Consider the following 20995-nt stretch of genomic DNA (forward strand, 5'->3'; position numbering starts at 1 on the left):
GCTGCCTGAAGCGGGCGGTGCACCACGATTCCAGATTTCGAACCGCGGTCCCAGATGCAGAGCCTGCCTCTCCGGGGCACAACCTAGTGTCCAGCGGCAGGAAACTGCCGAGGAGCCAGACCACGGAGCCCGAGGTAGGAGGGGTGTGGGAGGGCACATATAACGGCTCCTTCCCTTCCTGGCTACGACGCGGCGGCGAGGGTGAAGCGCGGCCTCTCCTTTCCAGGTCACGTGGCAGTCTCCTTCCCCCTCTCTTCCTCGACTACTGTGGCGAGGGTGGCGCGCGCTGTGTGTGGTTTCCGGGAAACGTGGTGGGTGTAACCAGCTCGACAGTGCGGACCGGACAGGCCAAGCGGACGGACGCGTCCCGGGAGAGACGGACTGCTCAGGTGAACACTGCGTTGCTTGATCGCGCGTGCGCGGCCGAGGAAGCCCATTAAATGGTTAACCCTTTGGTCCTCGCTGTTCGTGTTGTTCTTGGGTCCACCACTGTGGTCTGAGCTAGCGGAGCCGCAGCCCCGTAGAGAATCCTACAAACTTTATATTTGAATCTTATTGTGCCGCGTTCAATCATCATCATCATCAGCCTGACTATACCCACTGCAGGACGAAGGCCTCTCCCATATTTCTCCAATTAGCCGGGTTCGATAGTATTTCTTTATTGTACTTCCCCGTGTTTTAGGTACCACACACTTGTTGCACCTGGAATAGTTGTTTATTTTGTATATTTCTGTATTGCTATAATCAATGACTGTTCCTTGTGATTTTTCTCTATCGTTTTTTTTTTCTATGTGCTCTACAATTCTTACACCGTGTCTGCAAGACATGCTACTCACTGATTTCATTCTCTTCGGTACTGTTTTTGTCTCCATTTCATTTCATGTGTTATTTGTCTCTTTTGTCTTATATATCTGTGTGTGTAGAATTTGCGTGTGCATTTTTCCCTTATTTGTGCTGCAGCACAAAGACCATATGGTTATTCCTGCGCACATTAAATAAAGATTAATTGATTGATTATTATTATTGTTATTGCTGATGTAGTTATTATTATTATTTGTGCTGCAGTACGAATACCATGTGGTTGTTCCTGCGCACATTAAATAAACATGGATTGATTGCTTATTATTATTAAATAGCGTTCAACAGACTCACCAACTGAATGCAGGAGAACAGGAATCAAACATTGCAAATAAGACGCGAAGTTCTCCCCCCCCCCCCCCCCCCCCATATAGTTCTGTGCAGCCTTTAAATTGAGCGTTGCCGAGTGTGACGGGCATTCTTTGCTCGACGACCGACGAGCGCGTTTGTTGCTATCGCCGCCGCCGAGTTGCTTAGTTCTTTTGTGGGCGCAAGTCAGCTCAAATAAAGAGTTATTTCAGTACCATCACGTCTGTGTTTTCTTTTGATGTGTACGGCCTTGTCACCACTACGTGACAATATGGTCAATTGTTTTACTGGAGTTACCACATACAGCACATGCGTCATCTTCATTGTTAAATTTCTTTTTGTAGCGGCGTGTTCTAAGGCATCCTGATCTAGCTTCAAAAAGTATAGGGCACTGCCTCTTGAGTTATCAAAGAAAGCTTTCTTCCTGATCTGCATTTTCCACTTTCGGTATAATACCACACTCTGTTTCTTCATCAAATTTATCCAATTTTTACCTTCTGCGTTTTTCACCTGTTGCTTAATGCTCTTTATTTCTCCTTCCTTGTGATAGCATGCTTACTAGTTAGTTTCCTGGTTCTTCTCCTCCATTGTGAGTCAACGCTTTTTAAGTACAGGTATTTAAATACTTTAGCTGCCCATCTGTTACTGTCCAGTTTCCTCAGGCGTTCCTCATATAGTATTTTACTCTGAGCTTCCCGTACTTCGAAAGAGGGTGCCTCGATACCAGCGCCGCCGGCGGCGCGCTACATCGAGGCACCCTAGGCAAGAGGCAATTGTGGCGTGCTCTGGCGTCGCTGGAAAAAAGCGCCTCATTTCCTAAGCACCAAGGCAAGCGTGCGTGGCACGTTCGTCCTGGTGATGCTAGATGGCGCCATCGCAATCTTCGCCGGAAAATTGGCGTTCGAGTCTTTTGTTCCTTCAAACTCGTCGCAGAAGGTTCTGGTTTCTCATCATGCGGGACCAAATCAGGTAAGCATCACTGTAAGACATACTACACAACAAAAAGGTCAACAACGCGTAAGCTTGCTGCATGGTTTCACAGCAAGCATGCATGCCTCCGGTTGAGACGTGAGAATTTTTCAAAACAGTTCCGATAAAATTGCAGAGCACTGTACATATAGTTCAGCAGAACACCACTGAAACCAAGCGAGTGAAGTGCCTCTCAAGTGCGAAGAGCTTTGCATTCCTTTTAAACGTATACAAAATAATAAAAGAAAAACAAAAAAAAACGCGTCATTAGCACCCATAGGCGTAAATGCACATTGATTTTTAATTCTCAGGCAACCATGAGTTATCGCTAGACACTGTTTTCAATATCCAATAGAAACATCCTACCCTTCTGCTGCGCAGGATAACCTTGCTTTTAAATATTTTATTGAACTCGCATTAAGAGTGGTGATGGCCATTGAAAAACAGTGGATTGAGTTCTTGAGGTGAAAACTATGATTTCCAGGGAAGGATCTGCAGATATATTTATTCTTTTTGTGAGATCTTGCGATATAAAAATGTTAATAAACAACTGGCGGTTGAAAAGAAAATTTTCTCATCCAAAATTTCTAGCTAAAATACGTTTACGTGTCCCATTCTTAACGAAAACGTGGGTTTCGATAGCATGAAACAACGCAAAATAAACAAAGGACAAGACAAAGGAAAGACATACAATAGACCTTTTCCTGTAGTTCTCTAAAACGCGATATGAGCATTGCGTGGAAGCTACAAAAATCATGGAAGCCCGCGGAGAAATAAAAGATATTGAGGCGAAGAAACACATCAAGGAAAAGGAGCCACTACCCCACTACCTCCACCGGCATGGAAAGCAGGCAAGAATAAATCGAGCGACGGCGAAGCGCAGCAGGTTCTCTTTTTTCGTTTTAGCTCTTGTCTTCTCTTCTCCCCCTTTCGCCCTCGCTGCGTTTGCTTCAGCCCCCCCTCCACACACCCGCCTCTTTTAGAGACGTCACGAAAATGGAAGGCAACCATTGGCCGGTCCCCGCCCTCTATAAAACGCAGCCACGCGTCGCTGCTGTCCGTTCGATCAGACAAGCCGTAGACGTCGTCGCGTCGTTGCGTCCCAGGAAAGGGCTGTGTGTGTGTGCGTGCCGCTGGTCTTCGCTACACGGGCGTGTGTAACAGCGGGCGGGGGGAGCGTGCGTGCCCCTCTTCACATCGGTCGTCCCAAACGCGGACTCCCGCGAGGTCTCAGAAGCGCTCAGTGCGCGCGTGCGCTCAGACGCCTGCAGATCGGTGGTGCGAGGACTATTCGCCGGCGCACCGCGGCATTGGATACCAACGGCGTATCTTGCTCGTCGCCTTCTATCATTCGGCTCTGCCCCACTGTGCCGCCGAGCAAGGATTTTTATTCGGCTGCTGCTGTGACCCGGACTGACAGACCGCGACTTCTGCCACAAAGGACTATTTTATTTTTTTCTGTCCTGGATAAAAAGAGGACTGGGGGCTGACAGAGAGTAACCCAACAGCCTGCTGCGTTGGCAGCCGGAACAGCTGTCTCACACAGGTGAGTACGCTGCTCAACTTTGAGGGTAGCGTTTTACGCCTTTAGTCAAAAGCTCATGGGCCAACAAGCAGCCGCCCTGCTACAGGATACAGTAGTTCCCTACTATTGATTTATGAAAAACCGAACACGGATGTGTATCAGGGGATGACGCAAATGTTTTTCCTTGCATTTTGCATATTTGTTCATTTCATTCTTGCCACCGTGTCTTTTATGCATGTGGCCGCTGCTGAGTGTTACAGCGTCGCATTGGGAGACGAAATATTTGGCATCTGAAGTGCATTTGGTAGTTTTCGTTTCTATGTATCACATTTCACCACGCAAAGCGTCCATTTTTCCAGTTGTCTCGTGTAAATATGGAACTATACCAATCGAAACTTTTGGCCAAAAGCTAAACACGAGCATTTGTTACCTTGGAGTAAGAACAGCTTTATTGCGTTTGAAATAGATAGCGATAGCAACTCTGCCTGGGAGAGGATTTCACAGCTAGACCAAACAGTAGTATCAAATGAAGGAAACTGAGCTTGCCCGCTGGTATTCAAGTCAAATGCATTAGGACTTGAATACCACCGGGCAAGCTCAGTTTCCTTCATTTGATACTACTGTTTGGTCTAGCTGTGAAATCCTCTCCCAGGCAGAGTTGCTATCGCTATGTACAGGAGTCCTTGAAACGCAGAAATGTATTGCCTTAACAGCTGCGACCGCATTCTTCCCATACGTATTCCTGCACATGCATATACATGTGCGCCAGTTAACGCGCGACTGGTTGGCAGGAAAGGAGCGACAGAGTTCTTCAGTTTAAATCGTTCTCATTGGTCAAATTTTGCCTGAAGGCATATCCCGCTTGGATCGTGTATGTTTCAATGAAGGACGTCACATTTAGTGACTATAGCGCAACACCTTTCTTCCAGCGACTTTAAGGGGATTTTTTTTTTTCAGGCATTTTAGTTTCCTTTTCTGTCTGCCTAAAACTATAAATGAGTTCGAAGCAGACTCCTGCTAAGCAGCTTTAGCGTTTACCGCTTTACAGACAAGTTTCTCCAGCTTCCACAGCAGCATGAATGTACACGCAACCTCTGCCCGTCTGGATTAATCCGCATGATCGAACGCTTCTGGTTGAACGCATACACACTCGAAAATTTAGGCACAAGCACACTAAGTGTACATTTCTCAGTCACACCTACCGACAGAAAAATTAAGCGCAAAAAATGTTTCTGTAAATTTTTTGTAAATTATTAAATAGCGAAAAACACAACAGCGAGAGAAGAAGCAACGCGACAGCTTGTTTATGGCCTAAATGTTCTTCTACTTCTCCACAGATCTTTTGTATCTGCAATGCACTCTGACTAATCCGGCTAATCCCTCGCCGTGGGTATGTGCCATTATGACTGAATACATCCTCAATGTGCACTCGGATTCAAGGTTCATATTTAATAACAAAAAGTTCATAATCCAAATGCTTTAGTTTAACTTGCAAGCTAATTTGTTGCAAGTCATAGCGACTTTAGCTGTATTCCATTGCTTTCAGCAAAACGAAATTCGTTAATCCAGAGCATCTTTCTTGCACACAACTCACCGTAATGCTTTTGAAAGCCCAAATGCTTTTGAAGGCCCACTGGGGAGTACGGCCATAGTAACTTTCCACGTTGTCCTGATCCTTTGTACTTGCTCGCATACGATGAAGGATATTTCGACACATATCACGTGCAAATAAAGGTTACTTAAGCAGTCACGCTATGCCCTACTCCATAGTTTCTTCCTCTGCTTTTATCGCAAAAATATTTCAGTCAGGGACACTCTTCTTCTGGGACTAACTGCCTTTATTAACTCAAATATCACTCCCTCAAAGAGCAATCATCATCTCTTTGGAGATCGAATGCACCGCGACTATCAGTATATTGGCGCGGAATGCCTAAGCACTGTAGATTTAAATAGATTACTAATATTATGCCCAAACTGTCTGTATCGCGCTTTAGGAACCATATGACGGGTATGTATGCAGATATAGAAATGCTGGCGCATTCACAGACGAATCTTGCGATGAGATAGCTTTCTCGTCGAAATACACGGGATCTGTAGAACGGCGCTATAGGACTAAGGTTTGGCAACCGTAATAACTGACTTGACGTGCCCACACCTGTGGTGTTCGTATCGTGTGTATGCAGTGTTTTACAAGCATATATTATCTTGTAGCTTTGGTGATATAGGTTACGTTTACGCAGAAAATGTTCCGCCCGTCTCATGGTGGCGTTCTGAACCACTCCACTGTTCCAGTAAAGTGTGTTTCCCGGGAGTTGCGGCATGCCGTTGATTAAGGAGAACGAGCTTCCAGGATCCTCGCACTGGCCTGCGAACTTCTGAATAGTTCCAGCGTGCTTTCACGCTGGCGTGCACAGCAGCAATTATCTCAAATGGCGCGCGTGACTGGTAAATCGATTTTCGATCACCTGCGAAGAATAAACCGCCGCTAACGTACAAAGAATGGCACGCTTACGCCCGTTAGTTACGCACTTAACAGCGCTAACTTCTTTTCTATTCGTACGAGTATCCTCGCTGCTATGTGCACGCATGTCCCGAAATGCATTGTCTGCTGGGCGTGCTTCATTATCCGAAAAATTATAGCCTTAGGAAGTAATTAGCACCAGGCATGTAGCGACGAGCGAACGAAATTGATAACGATGCCCTGACCCAAACCAAGGTGAACCACTTGACGTGTGCTTATATATATATATGCATGGCCGCTGTATGCGCTACAACAGGGCCACGGTCCAAGAGGAAGTGTCGAACGTGCGTGCATGGCCCTCAATCACTCTTTGTTGCCTGGCGCAATTAATGAATGAGGTGTGCGAGAACAGGGCGGCCGGTCGATGGCTACGTGTTACACGCATCGGTGCGCCCTAACCAGTAATCTATTTTAACACGCCAGGTTTCCTCGGCTGCGCGACATGCGTGACGAAAGTTTACATTAGCTCGTGTGTAGTTGACAGTTGTGCATCAATGTCAGCGCACGGGAGTCATTTAATCGGCATTCGCTGTGTTCAACTTATGAGCAAGGGAGAAACTTGCGCAGGTCCTTTGTCTTGGTTTCGCCGGTAACAGGAGCCAACTACATCGAATCACGTTTATAGTATAAAACATATGTGCAGTTTATAACTGCACGAGAGTAATGCGCCCACCGAGCATTTATGTTTTGTCGTCCGAGAAATTCTCAGCAGTACGTGTTTCTAGCGAGACATGCCTTCAGTGGCCGATCTCGCTGCGGCACTTTTTTCAAACAAGATTTTTTTCTATCCTCTTCGAAGACGGCTGCCTTCGCTACTAAATTTCCGAAACCCACTGGATTTAAATAAATGTTTTTCCTCCCCTTTGCAAAGCCATGTTTGTTAAGCCGGAGAAGCGGATGTTTCAGACACGAGCTTCTAAGTTCTTGTCATTTCGTCTTTTCTTGAGTGTTCTTTGCCAATTTCGGGACATCAGCTGATGACCTAGGAGGGTGAAAGGTCGCGACAAGAATTATTGGGCGGTCTCTTTTACGTACCCCCGGTTCTTGACGTGCTTGTGTTCGACCGTAAATGCATGCTATCGCGAACAGAGCAGCCGTTAACATCATTATGCACGCATGAACAAGCGTTCTTCTCAAGACATGCGAAGTCTATGTATGCATTGTATAAGGCTTAGAAAGGGGTACGCAGCTCGATGAGCTGTGCGTAACTTCTCTTTTCCGCCGAGTGTACTACGTATATACACAGCGCGCACGCGGTATACGTGCTACACACGGTTGGGCCGACAGTGGAGCGCTTGGAAAGACGCGGACCCGCTCGGAAGAGGTGTACATTCGCAGCGTCCTTGGAAGTCGTATAGTGCGCCGGTCGCAACGACGGAGTAGCGCGCGCTGCGGACGTAACCGTGTGCTCGACGGTAGTCGATCATTTTTATCCGCGTCCATTACGCGACCCGTCAGAAGAAGTTTCGCCGCGCGTGGTATGCGGTGGCCACGCCGCAGAGAACATAGAAGCCGAATAGGAATACAAGCTGAAAAAGACAACGGAATGAAACAACCAGTGCCCCATAAATCTCCCTCCCGTATGACCGGTTCATTTCCTAAAGCCTTCGAAAGTAGCCGTGCGTTATGAACAGCAATGCTCGCGCACATTACAGGAACGAAAATGACAGAATAGAGCCAGTGTGCCAGTTGTACCGTGCTCGACTGCGCTAGGCCTAGAACTAGGCCTAGCAGCCGAGGAAGGCGCCGCCGCAAGCGGGGAAGAGCGGGGTGGAAGCTTAAGGCCTAGGCAAGCACTGCCGACGCTTGCGCTCTCTATTCATACTTTTTTTATCCGCGCGTTCTAGTTCACGCGCAATTATACGCGCCAGTATGATAGGACCGCGGAAACGACTTCCGCATATGCCCATTCCAGGACGTGCAAGTATTACGCGGCTTTCAAGGATTGGAGGGGGCCCGAGGGATGGCGGAGAGAAGTCCTCATACAAGCGGATAGAATTTCGCCTGCCCTACGAGCCTCTAGCACCGGGGCTGGGCACATAGGCGAAAGACCAACTATATATTCTTCGATAGATGAGGTTGTCGTTTTTGGCGTCGTGGAAATTAGTTCATCGGCCTATAAGCAGCCCTATACGCCGCTTATTTGCACACCGTTCTTCACAATTTTCTTCTTCGCGTCCTCTGCGGGCTTATAAGGTCATTAAATATTTTTTTCGCGCATGCGCAATTTTTTTTCATGGGGGAAAAAAAGACAAAGCAATGCTAAATCATGAAATCTATGTTGTGGTATATGAATAAAATAAATACCAGGGTTTCAAGACCGTTCTGTCACATTTGCATCTCAGGCATGAGAAACCAGCGACGTGCCATCGAACACTTGTTGATTTCATTTTTCAGTTGCCATTAACTAATATATGGGAAGTTGTGATTTTTTAGCCAGCTAAAGCGAATCTAGATTTTTTTTTTTTTTCTAACAGCATAGTTGTCACACCGCAGACAATTGCGAGGATTCGTGGATACAGCTTTTTTTTTTTTTTTAAACGTGCCCCCTAAAGCGGCATGAAGGATTCTTGCGGTTAGTTACACCTGTCATGTGATCACATGTTTTCTGGAAGCAGCTATTTGAGCGCAGAATCTTCATATGCACTAAGCCGATATCTATCGGTCGGATCTTTGACCATTTGGCATTTGATGCTAGTTTTGCCTATTTGGTTGCTGCAATGACATGGCTGCAAGAAACCTGGTGTGCCAAAAAGCACTTAAGAGTCCTCGACAGTAAAACGGCGGGGGCGATCAAAAGTGAAAATTTCCGCATATGCACGCAGAAGACGGGAAGATAAGGTTAATTGTTCGCTTTCCTATACGTGTTTGTCGCGTTTTGCAAAGGTTCATTTTAAAAGCCTTCTGTATTGGAGAACACGAAGTTCGTATGACCTCAAGAATATGCGCAACTTCATATTGTCTGCTTTCCATGCGTTTTACACCGGGTCACTGAAGCAGGATTTGCTCGTCCTCACACGGACATAATTTGTATTCCTGCCTATTCGGGTAATACGAATATATTCTGTGTGTTATGTATCTGTGTGGCATACCGTATAAAACATACCTGAGAATTTAATAAAATTCATGCAGGAAAGCATATTGGAATCACCGTATGTGCGCGGTTTGGCTTGGGATAGTTGCACTAGGGATTTTCTGCGACTGGAAAGTCGAAACCCTTTCGCCATGCTGGCCAAGCAAGTGTCCTGGGCCAAAAAAAAAAAAATCAGTACATACATTGTGCACTTTCTATATACTATATGATATATACTGAAAAGAATTGCAGGAGATGACGTGAGCTGTGTCATGCGACTTGGGCGGTCAGTTGACCAAGCCTTTTATGGGCTCTCGTGAGGTGCAAGCAAGCATGTAGTTGTACCTTACAACTCAGACATCTTCGCTTCAGATCCGAACTATGCAGTCGGACGCAACTCAATAGTGAAGCGGCCCCAGAGCCGACTCCCTTCACTCAATAGAGAGATTTCGCATAGCGGAAACGTATAGAACAGACGTCTAATAGTATTCACCTCACGTGATGGTAATTCTGCTAATAAACACGATTAATCCCCTTGCTCATATCAGCTACTTGCGATATCATTCTAAGAGGTTCACAGACATTTTAGCACGACTTCATGAGTAACGACCGACGCCAATGGCTCGAATGCCTCCCTTAAGGGCTTCATTCTTCCGTTGTATCCGACTTTAGCAAAGAGTTCTTCTTTCTCTTCCTCGCCTGCAGTTCTGTAAAGAGAACCTCGAAAAGACAACGGACGGCGTGTCATGGTCTCGTGTCAAGATAGGTTCCAAAGAGGAATGTTCATGCGACAAAGAAGTGCACTAAAGCGGGGAAGTGTGGCAAATTTGAAAAAAGTTGCTTTGCATCGAGTGTCTTTTTCGTTAGTTGGTATATTTTAAAGAAGCGACATTTATGCAGTCTGGGCGCCGTCCAAGTGTCCGAAGCTGCATACTTTCGATGGCATCCTTCTTTATGTCTGATTTTCCTCTTGAGAGTTAATTACGTTTCTAATTATCCTAAGTACCTGCTATTACTCATCCTCATCCGAATGACGTAATCTTGTGTTCTATTCGGGAGAGATACCTTTCACTTAGCGACGCTTGAGTATACATAGTGCGTAAGAAAAGAGTTGCGTGGATTAACTCATACTCGGGGGAGTGTGCGCGTGTGTATGGGAGGGGGGGGGGGGGGGGTGAATTCTGAAAAATCTTTCCGGCCAACGAATAAACATTCTTGCAGTGTCGGGTGAGCAGTTGCCAAGATGCTGATATTCTCTTGCTCTCGCGTTGAGCGATTATCCCTATAAACCGCCATATATATCTCGGTGGTTACTGAAAAGTGAGAGCGTACTGGGCGCGGCCGCTTCTTCTAAGATTCGTGGATGTGGTTCGCTATAGAAATACGAACAATTGTTCGAACATTTCAGCTGTTCCCATGCAATAGATCATCACGCGCTCGTTACAGACGCGTTACTCGGAGGCAGGCCAGGCCACAAATACACACCACATCTCCGCGAGCTTGGTTTAAAGTCGCTGTGGCAAAGTAATTGCAGCTAAGTCTCTTTAATTACAAAAAGACACCAATCGGTTCACGCTTTACAATACTGAGCCTCTCTGTAATATAGCCCAGCACGACAATAATTTTTTTTTTTGGCAGAGGAGGCTGACTTTTAATCAACAAATATTGCGCTGTTACCTAGAACGCCCTCAGGTGTCCGCATATCCGCAGTGGCCATAAAAGAAATCCTAACGCAGAGTTGACGTCAACGACGTCAGGGAAAAAAACGAGTGAGTTTAAGCTGATAAAAAAAGATATGCTCGACTCCTGAGCCCAAGGAAGCGACATCGAAACCCGGCCTCAGCGGCCGCTTTTCTGTATACGCGAAAAGCAAGGTGCCCCCGTGTGCTGCGCAAAGTCAGTTCACGTTAACGAAGGTCGAAATTTCCGGAGCCCTCCACTGGGGCGTCTTTCATAACCCTAGTCACCATGGGACGTTAATAATAATAATAATAATAATAATAATAATAATAATAATAATAATAATAATAATAATAATAATAATAATAATTTCACGGGAAAGGAAAGGCGCAGTATCTGTCACACGTGTTCTGTGGGCACCTGGACCGCGCCGTAAGGGAGGGGATGAAGAAGGGAGTGAAAGCGGAAAGAAAGAAAAGGGTGCCGTAGTGGAGGGCTCCGGAGTAATTTAGACTACTTGGGGATCTTTAACGTGCGCTGACATCGCACAGCACACGGTCGCCACTCCATAAACCAAACCAGAATGTAATCAGTACCTCACTAGCCTACACTTTAACTCTTGTTACCGGTCAAGATTTCATAAAGCGTATTGAGAAACTTCACAACATGGCAGCAAAACCCAGACAACATTAAATTCTCTTCTTGCTCGGCGTAACCAGGGACGCAGTACTATTGCGTGAAGGAAACTATACGCCGGCGAAGATAGTCAATACCGATGTTTACATCTACGTCCAGGGTGTCCTGTCTGTAACTCACAAAATAATGAGACAGGTATTCACCACTTGTTGTGAGTTTGCCCTGCGCTGAAGCCGGCACCTGACAGCCGTGGGCCTTTCGCCGAACAACCGATCTTCTTACATTGCTTGAGGACAGTCACAAAGTGTGTGCGCAAAAGTTTCATCACACCTGCACTGAGACGCCTTCAAAAAAGCACCGAGGTTCCTCAAGTTAGACGAAATAAAAAAAGCCTTCTCTCATCACAATATTCGAGATGGTGACACGCATGCAAAAGACGACGGTGAAAAGCAGAACGGCACAACAGCAGAGACGAGATAGCACGCATCGTAAATCAACGAACAGCACGCGCTGGAGCTCGGTCGGTCGTCACCGCTTCATTACCTTTTCAAATTGCCGCGCTCACGCTGGAGACAAGGCGGCGAACCGAGAGAAGAGGCAGCGCTCGCTCCTTGTGCCTTCTCTGCATAGAACGGCAGCCGCAGAAGGGGTCCAACGATGAACGCATCTTTTCTCTATGTATGCTGCTCTACCTTGAACAGCCTTTGAAGGTGTGCCTTAAATATAGAGGAGATTGTGTCGTTTGCTTTATAACATGCTACGCTCTCGGCCGAAAGCGGCTAAAATGCCATTTGCCGGTGAGACGAACTACAAAGGCATCACCAGTATACAATTAGCCCTGCGCACAAATAATAACTATAGTGCAATCAGTACGATACTGACTACACTATAGCTATTGTGCGCAGGGCTGGTCTGTGCGGGCTAATTGTATGCTGGTGATGCCACTGTAGTTCGTCTTTTCACGCAAAAAATTTTAATACAGCAATGCCAACAGACTATCAGGCCTGACATTTTTGTGCGTCCTGATTGGTCTTTAAACGTACTAAAAGTTGTTAATTGCGAAATGACATATTTGTGTACCGCTACTAACCTTTTTTGGTTAGAATGTACTCTCCAATCTATGGGGATATACTGGTCACAGGGTGGGGAAAAATCATCTAGAGACCAACTGGACTTCCGCAACTATTAGTATCCAACACTAACAGAACAAGCATTTAAAGATTAGCTGACAAGGCAGACCCCGCACCAGTCAGCCTTAGTGTGGACAAGCTTGTTCTCTCCATCCATCCATTTTTCTGCATGAAAGCGAGATTGCGTGCCTTCATCCTATGTAGCAACACGTGTTTTTGCTTGTCCACTTCTTGATAGTGTGCTCACTTTTCCATATAATGTGTTCCCTCTTTGAATAAACTTTCAGTTGTGAGTCAGCGCTCGTCTTGTGTTTCTTTGCTCTGGTGCTTGTCGTTTGCGCTGTTTTTGCCAATATGTTCCACCAACTCGCCCGTTTGGCTATAGTGTTGAACTTCATTTTTTCTACTTCAGGCTCTATTATTTGTCCTCACCCCCATCTGGATAACTCAGCCGTTTTGGCTCCGCTAGTAGCTGTCTGTGTGTGCAAAGCTCGTGTTGCGTCGTGGTATGCAAGACAAGGACTGTGTCCACCGGATCTTCAGGTGATGTGTGGATTCCTGCAGCCATCCAAGGGTCATGCCCGCCGCATGTACAAGATCTTTTCATCTGAGTGGTGGCATCAAAGTCGGTTCTTGAAGGACAGTCTTCGAGTTGCTTGTGAGAAATGCGGCGGACATCACGGCCACCCACGTATGTTCCAGGACTGGTGTGCAACGTCTGGAAAGTATACGGAGTTCCTGTACGTGGGCCACGGTAAGACGCCAACTACCAACGAGGACGAGAACAGCGCCACAGCAAGGAAAGGTGATCATTATAGGTGAAACACCAGTTCCAAAAAGGCACCAAGGTCTTCTAGAAATGGGACCGCAGTTCTGCGTGCAGCCGCATCTGCGAAAAGAGGAGAAGGTGACGCTCGCCCGGTCGATTTCTCGTCTTGCACAGGATGTGTTCCAATCGAGATGTGTTGAGGAGTGTACGGCAGTTTTGTCAGCCACTCAGGTTGAGAACTATAGGCAGGGATACGGTTCTCTGGTTAATTTCCTGCATTCGAACAATTTGAGGCTGATGACAGCTGATAAAGAAGGTTGTTTCGTGGTCCTAACGAAAAGCATGTTTTCTTCTAAGGTAATGGAAGCGGTGCAGAAGAATTTTGTTCCCGTTTCGGCAATACTAGGAAAGGAAAAAGGCAGAGCTCTGCGCTTGTTGGAACGTTTGAACCTGGAACGTGTCTTAAAGCGGGTTTCAATATGGCGAAAGGCCTGAATTTGAAAATTTTTTTTTCACCAAAGACGCACAAAGAAGGCATGCCGTTTCGAGCCATTGGGAAGGAGATGGCAGTATGAAATTTCAGGGTATTTGCAGACACATTTGACTTCGTTGACTATTAAGGATCCATTCAGAGTTGGGAACTCTGAGGCTGTGGTAAATTTCCTTCGGCATGATAATCCAAGGTCGTGCACTGTGTAGATGTGGTAGATTTGTTTTATTCTCTACCCTATAATGAATTGATGAATGCTGTTTTAAAATGTATAGCACTGGATAATGATGAAGAACAGTTTATTAGAAAGTGTGGTATTTCTGTATCTAGCATCCTCGAGTTGCTCTCTTTTTACCTGAATGATATATGTTCGTTGAGTGGAAAGGAAAGGAAAGAAAAATCAACGGATTGGTTGGTGTTTGGGACGATAAGAACACAGCTGCAAACCAGTATTCGGAGTTTGTCCCCTTAGGTCCTAATTTCATCCTGCAATATAGTCTCATTACTTCAGCAAATCCAGATTGCTGCAGTTATACAGATCTTTGGTTTAGAGCGTGTTCGGACGCTCCTCAGTTATATATATATATATATATATATATATATATATATATATATATATATATATATACACAGAGACATGGTTTGCTTGTTACTAATGGGCCAGAGTTAAATTCAAAGAAGATGTCACACAACCAAGGTGTCACAACTTTCCCGATTATCTATTTTATTCCAACAGTTTCGGACGGTGGACCGTCCTTGAAGGAGGACGGTCCACCGTCCGTGCTTATATATTATACACGGCAGTATATCATGTCATCGCTATATTTTGAAGTAATTCACATTCGCGCACGCGAACAGAGCTGGAGGGAGACAAGAGGCGACATTGTCTGCCTTGGGACAGGGAAACGCCAGGTACATGCTTGTATGGTAGGTACGAGCAGGGCTCGCGGAGGCGAGCAGCCAGTGTCCGCAGGGATGATCGTAAAAGCAAAACGACAATTAGATATTAAGCGAACTCGCGTCGCTTGTTAACGACGCATACCTTATGAGCCTTATTCCAGGGGGAAAGCCGTTCCTCTCTTATTTGCGGGTGAAGGGATAAAAGAAGCCAGGACCGCAAATGATCGTAAACGCTTTTTTTTTTTCGGTAGCTGTGGGTGCTCGTAGCTTCTCCGAGCAGCGCTCTTCTTCGTGGAACCGGAGAACACTCCGACCAGTCTTCTATTTATTTCTTTTCAGAGACTGCGTGCAGACAGCCAGGTATGCCCGTTTTCATCTGCCTCCTTAATTCTCTCCTCTTGCGTGGCGTGTCTTATCGGCTTTATCCATGTAAGACAAGAGGTCAATTGGTTTCCCAGACCTCGCTGTGCCTACTTGCACGCGGCGGTAAAGCTCAAGTCCAGAATGACGACCGTGTGCTCTTGCATAATGTCCCTGACTCAAAATAGTCTACCCTGCATTCATATGCGATGCTAGGTTCGCTTGTTTGCCTTCCAATGGTTTAATGTTTATTGGCGTCGATACTGCAGTACGTCCTTTCGAGCCATAAAAACTATTGAAGCTCGCGTTCTGTACCCAAAACAACTCGATTTATTTGATAGTGGCGTTCAGCTCTGAAACCAATTTAAGTATCCTTAGCTTTTATTTTTGTTCATAAACGGCTATAGCACGTGGCGTTTACAAAGAACGTAGTATTTGCTCAAATGATTCGTTTGACGTGGTAGAGTGTAAAGGGCGTGCAAGAAACGGAACTGAAATATATGCTCTTTATTTTATGACACCTAGAATGCTTAACGAGCAAAGGCGTTACAAGGCTTAAACAGTATATTCAGATGACGGAAGTTTAGTGTGCGCAAAGGAATATTTATCATTGCAAAAACAGAATACTGCTCAAAAACTCACAATATACAAGAAAACGCCGACAGAACGTTGGGCATGTGTGCCATAACGACTAAAGATTACCCTGGCTAGCAGGCGTGTGGGATACTTGATGACCTCTTGAAAGCAATTTCTTCAGTGGCAGTGCGTAGTAAGGAATAAGGAAACCAGTCAGTTTAGGCTAACACTAGGAAACGAGATCGTTGTCATTGTGTATATTGGTGAGGAAAGAAAAGCGCTGAGTGCGAGAGAGTTCCTAAAATGTATTATTTTTGCGCGCGCTCTTTGAAGCACTATTGCCATAGATTACCTTCCACTTCACAGTTCATAAGATTGTACGCGACGCCGCTGGAGAGCTCCGGAGTGTCATCAATCGCAGCATTTGGAACAAAAAAAAAAAAAAAAAAAGTAGATGAAATGGAAAAAAAAAAAAAAAAGAAAAAGGTGTGGGCAATGTGCCCGCGCACATAGTTCCAGCGGTCATAATGATAAAAGTGCGCGAGCTTTACTGCAACTATAAAAATATTAGAAGAAAGAAGAATTCATGCGCTGCAACGCCCCTTGCTTTATGAGGACGACCTGACTCTTCAAAGCCCATAGCATGCAGCATGGGCGGCGTCATTGCCGAACTGGCGCTGGGCTCAGCACTTTCACTACCCCCTCTCCATCAACGCGAGAAGCGAACAACGCTTACTTGCTCACGCTTTCGCCAATCGAATACGCGTTCAGGCCTGCTTGATTTTTGACCGGCTTACTTATTGCACATAGATATTTCAGCCACAAGCCTATAGATAGGTGTACGTTCCTCGCATTCATCGTCATCATCATCATCAGCCTGACTATACCCACTGCAGGGCGAAGGCCTCTCCCATATTTCTCCACTTAACCCGGTTCTGTGCTAGCTGCATCCACTTTATCCCCGCGAACTTCTTAACCTCATCCGCCCACCTAACTTTCTGCCGCCCCCTGCTACGCTTTCCTTCTCTTGGAATCCAGTTTGTTACCCTAAGCGACCATCGGTTATCCTCTCTTCGCACTACATGTCCCGCCCATGCCCATTTCTTCTTAATTTCCACTATAATGTCGGTAACTTGAGTTATTTCTCTGACCCACTCTGCACGCTTCCTATCTCTTAATGTTACCCCTATCATTTTGCGTTCCATAGCCCGCTGGGTTGTCCACACCTTAAGTAGAACTTTCTTGGTTAGCCTCCACGTTTCAGCCCCATAGGTGAGTACAGGTAAGATGGAACTGTTGTATACTTTCCTCTTGAGGGATACCGGTAAGCTGCTAGTCATAATCTGCGAGTGCTTGACAAATGCGCTCCATCCCAATCTTATTCTTCTTGTTATTTCCTTTTTATGGTCCGGATCTGCGGTTACTACCTGTCCTAAGTAGACGTAATCGGCTACTACTTCCAGTACTTCGCTACCTAATGTAAACTGCTGTTCCTTCCCGAGGCTGTTGAACATTACCTTAGTCTTCTGCATATTGATTTTCAAGCCTATCTTTCTACTTTTCCTGTCTAGGTCATCAATCATTATTTGCAGTTCACCTCCCGAGTTGCTTAGCACGGCAATGTCATCAGCAAATCGCAGATTACTGAGGTATTCTCCATCTACCCTTATCCCTAACTGCTCCCATTCCAAGTCTCTGAATACTTCCTCTAAGCAAGCTGTGAATAGTGCTGGGGAGATTGTGTCTCCTTGCCTAACATCTTACCTTATGGGAATTTTGTTACTTTCTTTATGCAGAAATGGTTGCTGTGCAGCCACTATATACCTATATATTCCAGCACTTTCACGTACGGCTCGTCTACCCCCTGATTTCGCAATGCCTGCATCACCGCCGATGTTTCAACTGAGTCAAATGCTTTTTCGTAATCAATGAATGCTATGTATAAGGGCTGGTTATATTCCGAGCATTTTTCTATCACCTGATTGATGGTATGGATATGATCGATAGTAGAGTACCGTTTCCGAAAACCTGCTTGATCCTTTGCTTGGTGGCAGTCTAAGGTTGTCCTGATTCTATTAGAGATCACCTTAGTAAATACTTATACGTAACAGACAGTAAGCTGATTGGTGTGTAATTTTTAAGGTACTTAGAGTCCCCTTTCTTATGAATGAGGATAATTTTTGCATTCTGCCATGGTTCCGGTACCGTCGATGGCACCAGGCACTGCGTATACAGGGAGGTCAGTTTTTCTAGCACGATATCCCCCCCGTCCTTTAGCAAATCTGTAGTTATCTGATCCTCTCCAGCTGATTTCCCCCTTTTCATAGATTCTAATGCTTTCTTGACCTCGTCCTTCGTCACTGGTGGAATGTCTGACTGTTTTTCCCTGCCGCCAATCTCGTTACGATCCTGACTACTTTGGCTGCTGTAGAGATGAGTATAGAACTCCTCGGCTACTTTGACTATCTTGTCCATATTGGTGACGACGTTGCCCGCCTTGTCCCTTATCGCATACATCTGGTTTTTGCCTATGCCCAATTTCTTCTTTACCGCTTTAAGGCTTCCCCCGTTCTTTGCAGCATGCTCGATTTTATTCATGTTATACTTCCTTATATCAGCCACCATGCGCTTATTGATTAGCTTTGATATCTCGGCCAATTCGATCCTCTCATTACGCGGGGCGAAGAAAAACAAAATAAAACAAAGTCGCCCGTAACAGCAGGGGATGTCAGAGCACGCGTCCCCTCTGCCACACACACACACACACACACACACACACACACACACACACACACACACACACACACACACACACACACACACACACACACACACACACACACACACACACACACACACACACACACACACACACACACACACACACACACACACACACACACACACACACACACACACACACACACACACACACACACACACACACACACACACACACACACACACACACACACACACACACACACACACACACACACACACACACACCAGTCCACAAATACGAGCAGGTCGTTACGACGTGTCAGCATGCCTCTCCGTGCTCGCGGTGTGAGGAGAAAGATGTCGCGTGCACTGAGTTATACTGCTGTCTCACGGGCACGGCTGAACTCCTTTTAACTCCCTTCAACCAAGGTAGTCTTTATCCCAATGGAGATACGCACCGTGTCACATGGCAGTCCTTTATGAAAGGAAGTTTAAGGATGTTCCTAGCGTAAGGAGTTCCAATCATCTCCCTCGATCAGGTAAAGGGAGTACTCTGGTTCCCCGTGAGCTTTAGTGCAGGTTTTAAAAGAAGCACTTAAGCATTAATTTTGCGTTTTTAACTAATTTTAATACTGTAGCACAACTTAGAGCATGGAAAAAAGAAAATGCGGTAATATCCAAGCATACACGCAAGAATTTTGCAAGCACATTGTGGCCAGCAGAACGGACAAACCCGCTATGCTAGTAGAAGTAACAGCGCATTCCTTTCATGTGAATGAAGGCACATTTATATTTTAAATTCAATTCAAACTGTTGAAAAGAAAGCAGATAAAAATTAATTTACATGTTTCTAACTTGATTATTTTATATGCATACACAAAACGAACAGCGCCTAATGGGACCCTGACGGCGTCTTTGAAGAGCTCGTTCTTAGCCGTATGACACGGCGACAACTCCTTTGGGGCTGAACTCCCTGCGTGGTCCTTTATGGAAAAGAAGTTCGAGGGAGTTGAGACTTGCCCGTGTGACAGAAGTATTAACCTCGTCGGGTTACGCCCGAGAAAGACTGCTTCAGCCACTGCAATGAAGAAAAACTAAGAAAATGAAGGACTACGGCGCCAAGGTCGTAAATGGCACCGACTTTTCGGCGAACGATGTTGGGAGACTCTAGCTTGAGACGGGGACGGCCAGAGAAATAAAAGGAAACGAAAAGCAACAGAAGAGGAACGTCTGCACACTCGCCTTGCTCTTTAAGAGGTATAAGCAATGAAGCTAGGGATAACGACCACGAATATTTTTCCCCCTTTTTTTTTGCATGTAGAAGGCTAATTTATAAGTTAAAGAAAAAAAGACAAACACTTCAAGGTAACGGCCACCGAACCTTCGACTCTGTGAGACACTATGGTTAATTGTTTCACTGGAGTTACCACACACAGCACATGCGTCATCTTCATTGTTAGATTTCTTTTTGTAGCTGCGTGTTCTAAGGCACCCTGATCTAGCTTCAAAAAGTAGGGCACTGCTTCAACCCCCCTGCTATCCTTGGTATCCTTAATCACCGTGTACGTGACATTCTGGTAGAGCTGCTGGGTAAAACGATCACCTATGCAAGAGTCCATCTGAAAGACGTCGCGCCAGCCCTGTGCCATTGGACACCCCAGTGCATCGCTTTAGTCGATGGCTCCAGGGACTGTCTCCGGAGCTTCAGGCATTAGCCGCCGCCATGACATCCAGTGCTTCTGCTCAGCAAGTAACGGGCGTCGCACCGGCCTCTAACTACACCTTGCAGGCCCCTTGGGTACCGAAGTCTTTCCATGGGGACATCTTTGAGGATGTGGAGGACTGTTTCCTTCAGTTTGAACGTGTCGCTGCTGTTAACCATGCAGTGGGACGATGCTGCCAAACAAAGGAACGTCTACTTCAGCCTTGAGGATGGCGCTCGTGCCTGGTTCGAGAACACTTCAAGGTAACGGCCACTGAACCTTCGACTCTGTGAGAGACATTTTGAAGGCATGGCAGCGCTGGCTGTGTATTGTAGAGATCTTGTCGAAGACTTGTTCTGGTCAATGAACACTTACGTGATGGCAAGTAAAGTCGCTTTTACATGTTCTTTGCAGTTAAAGATTGTGCACTATTACAACGCGCGTTCGTTCATTATGTTTCTAAGATTAACGGGGACAAAATCATGCTTACTTGAGTCGAACTAGTTAGTCTTCAGATGAGATCTAACTTCCATTAGCCTGAGAATAGTGACTTGTGACTTCCTTTAGATAAACTATTAGCTTGAGTAACTACACTTGCGAACGTACGACTAATATGCAGTCCTTTATGGCTTTTAGTGCAGGTTCCGAAGAGAAATCGGAATCGACTGCAGAGATAATTAATTCATCGGCAGTTTCGCAACAATTCACTTTACATGAACGAAGTTGTAACGAGCTTCATCAAGTGTTGGCAACTGGCAGCGTTTCCAGATCT

The 20995-nt window shown here is 45.8% G+C and overlaps 1 protein-coding gene across 1 annotated transcript in view; it reads left to right on the forward strand.

The window, feature by feature from the left end:
* The first annotated feature begins 3255 nt into the window (after nucleotides 1-3255).
* The window catches only part of LOC146175353 (uncharacterized), a 51707-nt gene continuing 33967 nt past the window's right edge, over nucleotides 3256-20995 (forward strand). Inside the window, exon 1 of the mRNA XM_084581695.1 lies at nucleotides 3256-3682. The gene's annotated coding sequence lies outside the window, so the exon portion shown is untranslated. The remainder of the gene's footprint in view (nucleotides 3683-20995) is intronic.

The sequence above is a fragment of the Amblyomma maculatum genome, chromosome 10 (assembly GCF_055883805.1).
Source record: "Amblyomma maculatum isolate TAMU_Amacu chromosome 10, ASM5588380v1, whole genome shotgun sequence".
NCBI classification, from domain to species: domain Eukaryota; kingdom Metazoa; phylum Arthropoda; class Arachnida; order Ixodida; family Ixodidae; genus Amblyomma; species Amblyomma maculatum.